This window comes from Primulina eburnea, chromosome 4, assembly GCF_022965805.1.
Source record: "Primulina eburnea isolate SZY01 chromosome 4, ASM2296580v1, whole genome shotgun sequence".
In the NCBI taxonomy this organism is placed as follows: Eukaryota; Viridiplantae; Streptophyta; class Magnoliopsida; order Lamiales; family Gesneriaceae; genus Primulina; species Primulina eburnea.
In genome coordinates, this window is record NC_133104.1 from 37,093,699 (window position 1) to 37,102,863 (window position 9,165).

Below are 9,165 nucleotides of genomic sequence, written 5' to 3' on the forward strand. Positions count from 1 at the left end.
TTCGACCATAAAAATAGAGTCGTTTAAAAATAATCAATCTCATCTTTTAAAATAATCATATTTATTTTAACATAAAAATTGCCATAATGTCGTACTGAAAATATCATTTAAAAATACTCATAAGCATTTGCCAATAAAAAGGAGTAAAAATCGTAATAGAAAAATATAACATTTAAAAATGATCTTAAATATTTGTCAGTAAAAATAGCGCAGTTTAAAATAACTCAACTCGTCTAAAATCATACGTAAACATAAACGTATAAAAATTCTTAAATCATCAACGTATGAAAATATTCATCTCCTCTCAATATCATAAATCATAACGCGGAAAACATGTGGTCCTCGGGTCGTGTCACCCACCAAGTCTGCCTACTCAGAGTTCGGCACCTCCAGTCTCCTCAGCATTTAGCTCACCTGCATCACACACGCCTAGTGAGTCTAAAGACTCAACACGCCTGTACCAGGAATAACAAGTACATATACAGGCACATAACAGTGAAAATATCATACTCAACATATCTTTCATGAACTTAAAAAGCTTAATGCCAACATACCTTTAAAGAACTTAAAAGCATAATGTAAACGTGTTGTGTAAAATCATATCGTCTCAAAACATGTCATCTCATGTCATCATATACATAAACATGTCGTGTAAAATCATATCGTATTAAAGAATGTCATCTCATGTCATCATATATATAAACGTGTCATGTAAAATCATATCGTATTAAAGCATGTCATCTCATGTCGTCATATACGTATACATTTTCTTTTTAATTGAATTCAGTTCATTAGTTGTGACTTTCGTATCAGCTCTATCGTATCAGCTCTATCGATGGATCCATCTACATGTAACCGTGGTACCCGGCGGCGAGGGACATCAGCGACGGCATTACCCGTCCACTAAGCCCGGGCCTCAGCTCATCATATCATGTCAATGGAAATACGATCGTCGGGCTCCCTCTGGGGCCTTCTCCCGTAAACGGGCTCCCTCTGGGACCTTTTCCCTCACGATATCTCCAATCATATCATCGTATACATATACATCGTCAGTCACAACCAACTCCCATCCTTCAAAACATCATCATATTCACCACTTAATAAAAACATGCATATACGTAATTTTTCCTTTAAACCAAGCATGCAACGTATATTTTCATAAAATCTTAAAAATCGTGATCATGATGCATAAACCTTTAAAATATAGTAAATTTGTGCTCAGGGCGCTGTCAGGACCAAAACCTCACCCCGGGTGCAAAATGACCATTTTGCCCTTAGGAACCCAAAAATTATCGTTTCACCCCTGGACCTCTAAAATTGACCCGAAGCTTACCAAACTCCTTAAAATGTCCCAAAACATATTTAAAATCATTCCTAGACGTAAACTCGAGTCCATTTCATAACTTAGCCAAATTGTTTTAAAACTTGGATCGGAGTTCCGGTTTTAACCCGAATCGAACCGAAACTTAACCAAATTTTTCCCAACTTTTTGTCATATCTTAAAAACATCTAAAAGGTCCTAAAAACCTCAAAACCAGACCTTTAGAGACTCGAATAACAGGGCAGCAAGCTGCTGGAATTTCCAGCATGTGCTAACCCGAAAGCCTTAGTCACCATCTTTCCTTAATTCGACTCTCATGCTTAAACCGACTTGAACCGGACCTGAACCAGGCCCTAGACCCAACCCTTAGGCATAACTTAAGACCATGATACACCCCTTTCAAACTCAGAACTAATGCCTGAGCCTCAAAGCAAGCAAAAGCCGTGACTAGCCTAACCCGTCTCCCATTGGTGCAGCTGGTTGCTTCCTAGTCTAGCCACCTTCCCTAGCCAACCCAGCCCTGAACCAACACCACCAGGCCCTCCCTAGGACCCTAAGGAACGACCCAAAACACTGACCCACGCCCAGACCCCGTCCAGCAACCGCCTTAAAACCCACAGCCTTGACTTGCTCTACACGAACCCAAAGTGCACAGCCGCAGCTTTCTTTGTTCAGTCTCTTAGCTGCCGCTCCAGGCCATGAACCACTATAATGAGACTCATCCTATGACCCTTAAACACACACCAGACCCTAGCCCCAGGCCCCCAGCCGACCCATACACCAGACCGTGCCCCACAACCATCACAACACCTCAAACCCCAACTCTCGGCTACCTCTTTCAACTTTCCTTCCACTCGTCAGCAGCTTTAATTCCAGCCCCTTGCCACTGATATCCTTGACCAAAACAGCTTCCTAACCACCCAAGACAGCAACCCCTTACACCAGCATACATGGAAACGTGAGTTTGCATAATATAGTATGTACAAATTCTTGAAAACCGATGCATAAACAACATAACCTGCAATGCCTTTTACCCCCTACGAGTATGCACATATAACAGCCTAATATGGAGTGTGTGATGAGAAAAGAATGATACAAATGTGTGCCTTAGATAGTTGATGAACGAAAACGAGACGGAGGAGACGCCGGATAGCCTTGGATGCAAGAACAAGCCAACAACCGTGGCCTTCAGCTGGTGTATTTATTTGAAACCGTGGACTGAAATATAAATGGGGTGTCGGCAGGTGGTGGTGGGTGATAATGGTTGTAGGGTAGCAATTATAATCTTTAATTAATTATTAATCAAATAACTAATGACCCTAAATGGTTTAATTAAAGATTAAAAGAGTTTTAAGTCCAACGAGCTTAAAAGTTGTCTCATTAATTAATCTAAACACACTCCCGAAAAATATTTCGTGTTGGAAAGTTTTTGAAAATATGAGCCGAACCCTCAAAAAGTCTCCCGATTTGATAAAATTTACGCACCGTTAAAAATTAAAATCTCGCGGTTAAAAATACCCAATAAACCTCAATTCTTGAAAATACCCTTAAAACATCTTATATTAATTAATAAAAATTAATTGTATTATAAAAATAATTTTCTTTAAAATTTCTCCGTCTCCGTTCTTCGTTCCAGCGTGAAGTGCAAATTTAAAAATCTTTATACATGAACCTTTAAAATTTCATAAAATAAATCTTATCATGCAATAATAATACATAAAATGCATAAAAATAATTAAACACAATTTAATAAAATAATCATGCATTTAATTCTTTAAAACAATTTAATAAAATACCTAAGAAATTTAATAACTTGAATGCATGTGGTTCACGTGAACTTTCCGATTTTCGGGACATTACAATCTCCTCCCCTTAAATTGAATTTTGTCCTCGAAATTCGCTTATCTTTGATAATCACAAAGTTTAGACTCTTAATTCTAATATCACAATAATTCACGCTTCCGCTGCGCTACTCTGATAAAATAAGTGTAAATTGTCCTTACATCTCCTCAATCCTAATTATTTTTCCTATTGAAATCCTTATTTGTAAATCGCAACCTAGAACGACTTATGGCGACTTAGTTCTATTATACTCAAGCCTCAAATTCTGACTTTTCTCAAACTTCCCAATATTAGAAATGGTGGTCCGAATTTTATTGCGTCCTACTTTTCTTATACGGTACCCGTAATGTTTATCAACCTATTACATTGTCTTTTCTGCTCTTCAACTTAAGAAATCTTAGTACCAAAATTTACTGATCAACTTCTATCATTGGTAATACACTTAAAAGTTAAACCTTATCTCAACCCCTTAGTAAAATTAGCATAAGATCCTTGAATCGAATATTTATCTTACGGCCCCAAACTTACGTAAATTAACTATTTACAAGCACATCTCAAATATCAAATTGTTGCAAACCTTAAATTCGAGTAGCGTTTCCTTAAAACCTAAAATGTATGATACAGATCTTCTACCTAAATAATAAAACCATTCTAGCACCAATTACATGCTTTAACTATTTTCTCTCCCATTACAATATAGTTGAGGCCTAAGACCTTTGGACTTTCTTCATTGAAGCGAATGTCGTGTTCTTACGTATCCTTAATGCTTAATTAATACTAACGTATAAAACTTAATAAGTTATCTCATGATAACGATGGACTAACTCTAATAAATCAATTCACTTATAACCCATAAAATTCTAGAATTCTCTTATCAAAATTTTAGATTTCTTACTCGATAAAAATCTTAACATTCGTCCACTGGTAACTTATATCGAACACAACTAATTCTCTTTTATTTTTATTTCACCCAAAATTTCCGTATGAACGCATATCTCATAAATTTAAAAATTCAAACTTACGCAACCCAAATAGTTTTGGATAACATAATTCCAACACACACATTCACGTATTCTCAAGTTTCTTAATGACTTTAAAAAAAAAAATTCTCAAAACAAGGTGTCTATCTAAATTTTTACATGCGTCTATCAAGTAACTTAACCATCCATCATACCCAAATTTCTAGAAAAATTTAACCCCAACAAAAATATAATTTTAACTCTTAAGATCACGATTAAAACTTATGATACATCAAACTTAATTTCCCAAAATTTTGTTAACTCTATGTTTACTCTTATAACTTAACTAACTGATCAACTTCACCTTAAATTGTCATGACTTTAAATTCTTAATTTTCCACCACATTATTTCACCAACACTTAATTTTTTTTTATTTTTTTTAAGCACACGATTGATTCATCCTCAATGTCCTTGATTACTATTTCTTATAACATTATAACCCAAATATCTCAAGGTTCCAAATATCCCTTCAAATCTAAATTATCAAAAATTCCTGTCATTTAAACCATTTGCTTTTCACTTACTGTCAAACAAATCTCCCAAATTTCTTAAAAATTGCAAAATTAGTTCTTACTTTCCTCGAATATTATCCGTTTGTCCTAAATCTCAAGAATCCAACAATTATCCATAAGTTCTTGGCGTTCCTAATCCCACTTTATAGGTTTCTCGTACATAAATTTCAGAATTTTAAGTTTATTAAACCCAAAATCAATTATCATAACCTCGAAAAATTATTCATTCAACCAAGGTGTTCCTCAAAGTTCAAATTAAATCCTCAAATTTTTTTTAAAAAAATTTGCAATTTGGCACTTAAAGTTCTCAAAAATTACATTTTTGTCCCTATAACTCTTCGAAATTTACATTTTTGTCCCCATAAAATTTTCAACTTGGCCTCCTTAAACCTTAAAGTTCTCGAAACTCAAAATTTAATCCCAAAGTTTGGTAAATTCGAAAATAGTCCCTTAGAATTTATTGTTGCACTTAGGTCCTCAAATTATTGATTAATACAGTTAGGTCCTTAAAATTCTCAATCCATAGGTCCTACTAAGTAGAGCATGCATCCTAAATAAATTCTACGTTTTTATACTTCCAAAGATTTTCGTAGTTTTCGAATTATTAATCCATACATGGAATCTTGAAAAATTAATTCAACTAGCAACCATTAACCATCAGTAATTTCTTAGAAATTCTACAAGTCCCAAAAGCATTCATAATTTTCAAAATTAACTTATTACCCCAAAGAGTAGAACATCAGTACTTATAACCTATAATCAATATAATCAAGTCATTATCAGCTTCTCCTAAAGCCCAATATTCGAATTCTTAGACACTTCCAATTCAAAATGTAACCAACATGCAATTACTGAAACGTCTACCGATTTTTTATTTTTTATTTTTTATTATTATTATTATTTTTTTAAACAGTAAGTACTTAAATCATAAAAGTAGTTAAACATATACCCTAGATAATCATAAAACGTAAATCATGTTAACATGCAGGTAATATGAGTAAATCATTTAAAACAATTAAATTATAAAAGCTTATAGACTTGAGGCTTGAAGACTGAGCGGCAGAAGCTGGTGGTGGCACAACCCTATACATGACCCTTGCTCTGATACCAACTGTAACATCTCACTCATTTTTTTTAAAATTCTACTGAACATTTTTTTTATATACAGCTCGCATTTTTCGAATTAATATTTAAAAAAAATGATCTTAAATATTCGACCATAAAAATAAAGTCGTTTAAAAATAATCAAACTCATCTTTTAAAATAATCATATTTATTTTAACATAAAAATTGGCATAATGTCGTAGTGAAAATATCATTTAAAAATACTCATAAGCATTTGCCAATAAAAAGGAGTAAAAATCGTAATAGAAAAATATAACATTTAAAAATGATCTTAAATATTTGTCAGTAAAAATAGCGCAGTTTAAAATAACCCAACTCGTCTAAAATCATACGTAAACATAAACGTATGAAAATTCTTAAATCATTAAAGTATGAAATATTCATCTCCTCTCAATATCATAAATCATAACACGGAAAACATGTGGTCCTCGGGTCGTGTCACCCACCAAGTCTGCCTACTCAGAGTTCGGCACCTCCAGTCTCCTCAGCATTTAGCTCACCTGCATCACACACGCTTAGTGAGTCTAAAGACTCAACACGCCTGTACCAGGAATAACAAGTACATATACAGGCACATAACAGTGAAAAATATCATACTCAACATATCTTTCATGAACTTAAAAAGCTTAATGCCAACATACCTGTAAAGAACTTAAAAGCATAATGTAAACGTGTTGTGTAAAATCATATCGTCTCAAAACATGTCATCTCATGTCATCATATACATAAACATGTCGTGTAAAATCATATCGTATTAAAGAATGTCATCTCATGTCATCATATACGTAAACGTGTCATGTAAAATCATATCGTATTAAAGAATGTCATCTCATGTCATCATATACTTAAACGTGTCATGTAAAATCATATCGTATTAAAGCATGTCATGTCATGTCGTCATATACGTATACATTTTCTTTTTAATTGAATTCAGTTCATTAATTGTGACTTTTCGTATCAGCTCTATCGATGGATCCATCTACATGTAACCGTGGTACCCGGCGGCGAGGGACATCAGCGACAGCATTACCCGTCCACTGAGCCCGGGCCTCAGCTCATCATATCATGTCAATGGAAATACGATCGTCGGGCTCCCTCTGGGGCCTTCTCCCGTAAACGGGCTCCCTCTGGGGCCTTTTCCCTCACGATATCTCCAATCATATCATCGTATACATATACATCGTCCGTCACAACCAACTCCCATCCTTCAAAACATCATCATATTCACCACTTAATAAAAACATGCATATACGTAATTTTTCCTTTAAACCAAGCATGCAATGTATATTTTCATAAAATCTTAAAAATCGTGATCATGATGCATAAACCTTTAAAATATAGTAAATTTGTGCTCAGGGCGCTGCCAGGACCAAAACCTCACCCCGGGTGCAAAATGACCATTTTGCCCTTAGGAACCCAAAAATTATCTTTTCACCCCTGGACCTCTAAAATTGACCCGAAGCTTACCAAACTCCTTAAAATGTCCCAAAACATATTTAAAATCATTCCTAGACGTAAACTCGAGTCCATTTCATAACTTAGCCAAATTGTTTTAAAACTTGGATCGGAGTTCCGGTTTTAACCCGAATCGAACCGAAACTTAACCAAATTTTTCCCAACTTTTTATCATATCTTAAAAACATCTAAAAGGATCCTAAAAACCTCAAAACCAGACCTTTAGAGACTCGAATAACAGGGCAGCAAGCTGCTGGAATTTCCAGCATGTGCTAACCCGAAAGTCTTAGTCACCATCTTTCGTTAATTCGACTCTCATGCTTAAACCGACTTGAACCGGACCCGAACCAGGCCCTAGACCCAACCCTTAGGCATAACTTAAGACCATGATACACCCCTTTCAAACTCAGAACTAATGCCTGAGCCCCAAAGCAAGCAAAAGCCGTGACTAGCCTAACCCGTCTCCCATTGGTGCAGCTGGTTGCTTCCTAGTCTAGCCACCTTCCCTAGCCAACCCAGCCCTGAACCAACACCACCAGGCCCTCCCTAGGACCCTAAGGAACGACCCAAAACACTGACCCACGCCCAGACCCCGTCCAGCAACCGCCTTAAAACCCACAGCCTTGACTTGCTCTACACGAACCCAAAGTGCACAGCCGCAGCTTTCTTTGTTCAGTCTCTTAGCTGCCGCTCCAGGCCATGAACCACTATAATGAGACTCATCCTAGGACCCTTAAACACACACCAGACCCTAGCCCCAGGCCCCCAGCCGACCCATACACCAGACCGTGCCCCACAACCATCACAACACCTCAAACCCCAACTCTCGGCTACCTCTTTCAACTTTCCTTCCACTCGTCAGCAGCTTTAATTCCAGCCCCTTGCCACTGATATCCTTGACCAAAACAGCTTCCTAACCACCCAAGACAGCAACCCCTTACACCAGCATACATGGAAACGTGAGTTTGCATAATATAGTATGTACAAATTCTTGAAAACCGATGCATAAACAACATAACCTGCAATGCCTTTTACCCCTACGAGTATGCACATATAACAGCCTAATATGGAGTGTGTGATGAGAAAAGAATGATACAAATGTGTGCCTTAGATAGTTGATGAACGAAAACGAGACGGAGGAGACGCCGGATAGCCTTGGATGCAAGAACAAGCCAACAACCGTGGCCTTCAGCTGGTGTATTTATTTGAAACCGTGGACTGAAATATAAATGGGGTGTCGGCAGGTGGTGGTGGGTGATAATGGTTGTAGGGTAGCAATTATAATCTTTAATTAATTATTAATCAAATAACTAATGACCCTAAATGGTTTAATTAAATATTAAAAGAGTTTTAATTCCAACGAGCTTAAAAGTTGTCTCATTAATTAATCTAAACACACTCCCGAAAAATATTTCGTGTTGGAAAGTTTTTGAAAATATTAGCCGAACCCTCAAAAAGTCTCCTGATTTGATAAAATTTACGCACCGTTAAAAATTAAAATCTCGCGGTTAAAAATACCCAATAAACCTCAATTCTTGAAAATACCCTTAAAACATCTTATATTAATTAATAAAAATTAATCGTATAATAAAAATAATTTTCTTTAAAATTTCTCCGTCTCCGTTCTTCGTTCCAGCGTGAAGTGCAAATTTAAAAATCTTTATACATGAACCTTTAAAATTTCATAAAATAAATCCTATCATGCAATAATAATACATAAAATGCATAAAAATAATTAAACACAATTTAATAAATAATCATGCATTTAATTCTTTAAAACAATTTAATAAAATACCTAAGAAATTTAATAACTTGAATGCATGTGGTTCACGTGGACTTTCCGATTTTCGAGACATTACAAGCCGAGCTCGAGCTCGAGTACAAGCCACC

The 9,165-nt window shown here is 35.7% G+C and overlaps 1 long non-coding RNA gene across 1 annotated transcript; it reads right to left on the reverse strand.

Annotated features, from left to right (window-relative positions):
- Positions 1–229: 229 nt before the first annotated feature.
- LOC140831068 (uncharacterized) lies at positions 230–8,361 on the reverse strand. The gene is made up of 2 exons (XR_012117774.1): positions 6,770–8,361; positions 230–829 (listed from the first exon to the last, which is right to left on the reverse strand). It is a non-coding gene; the product is annotated as an uncharacterized lncRNA (long non-coding RNA).
- Positions 8,362–9,165: the final 804 nt, after the last annotated feature.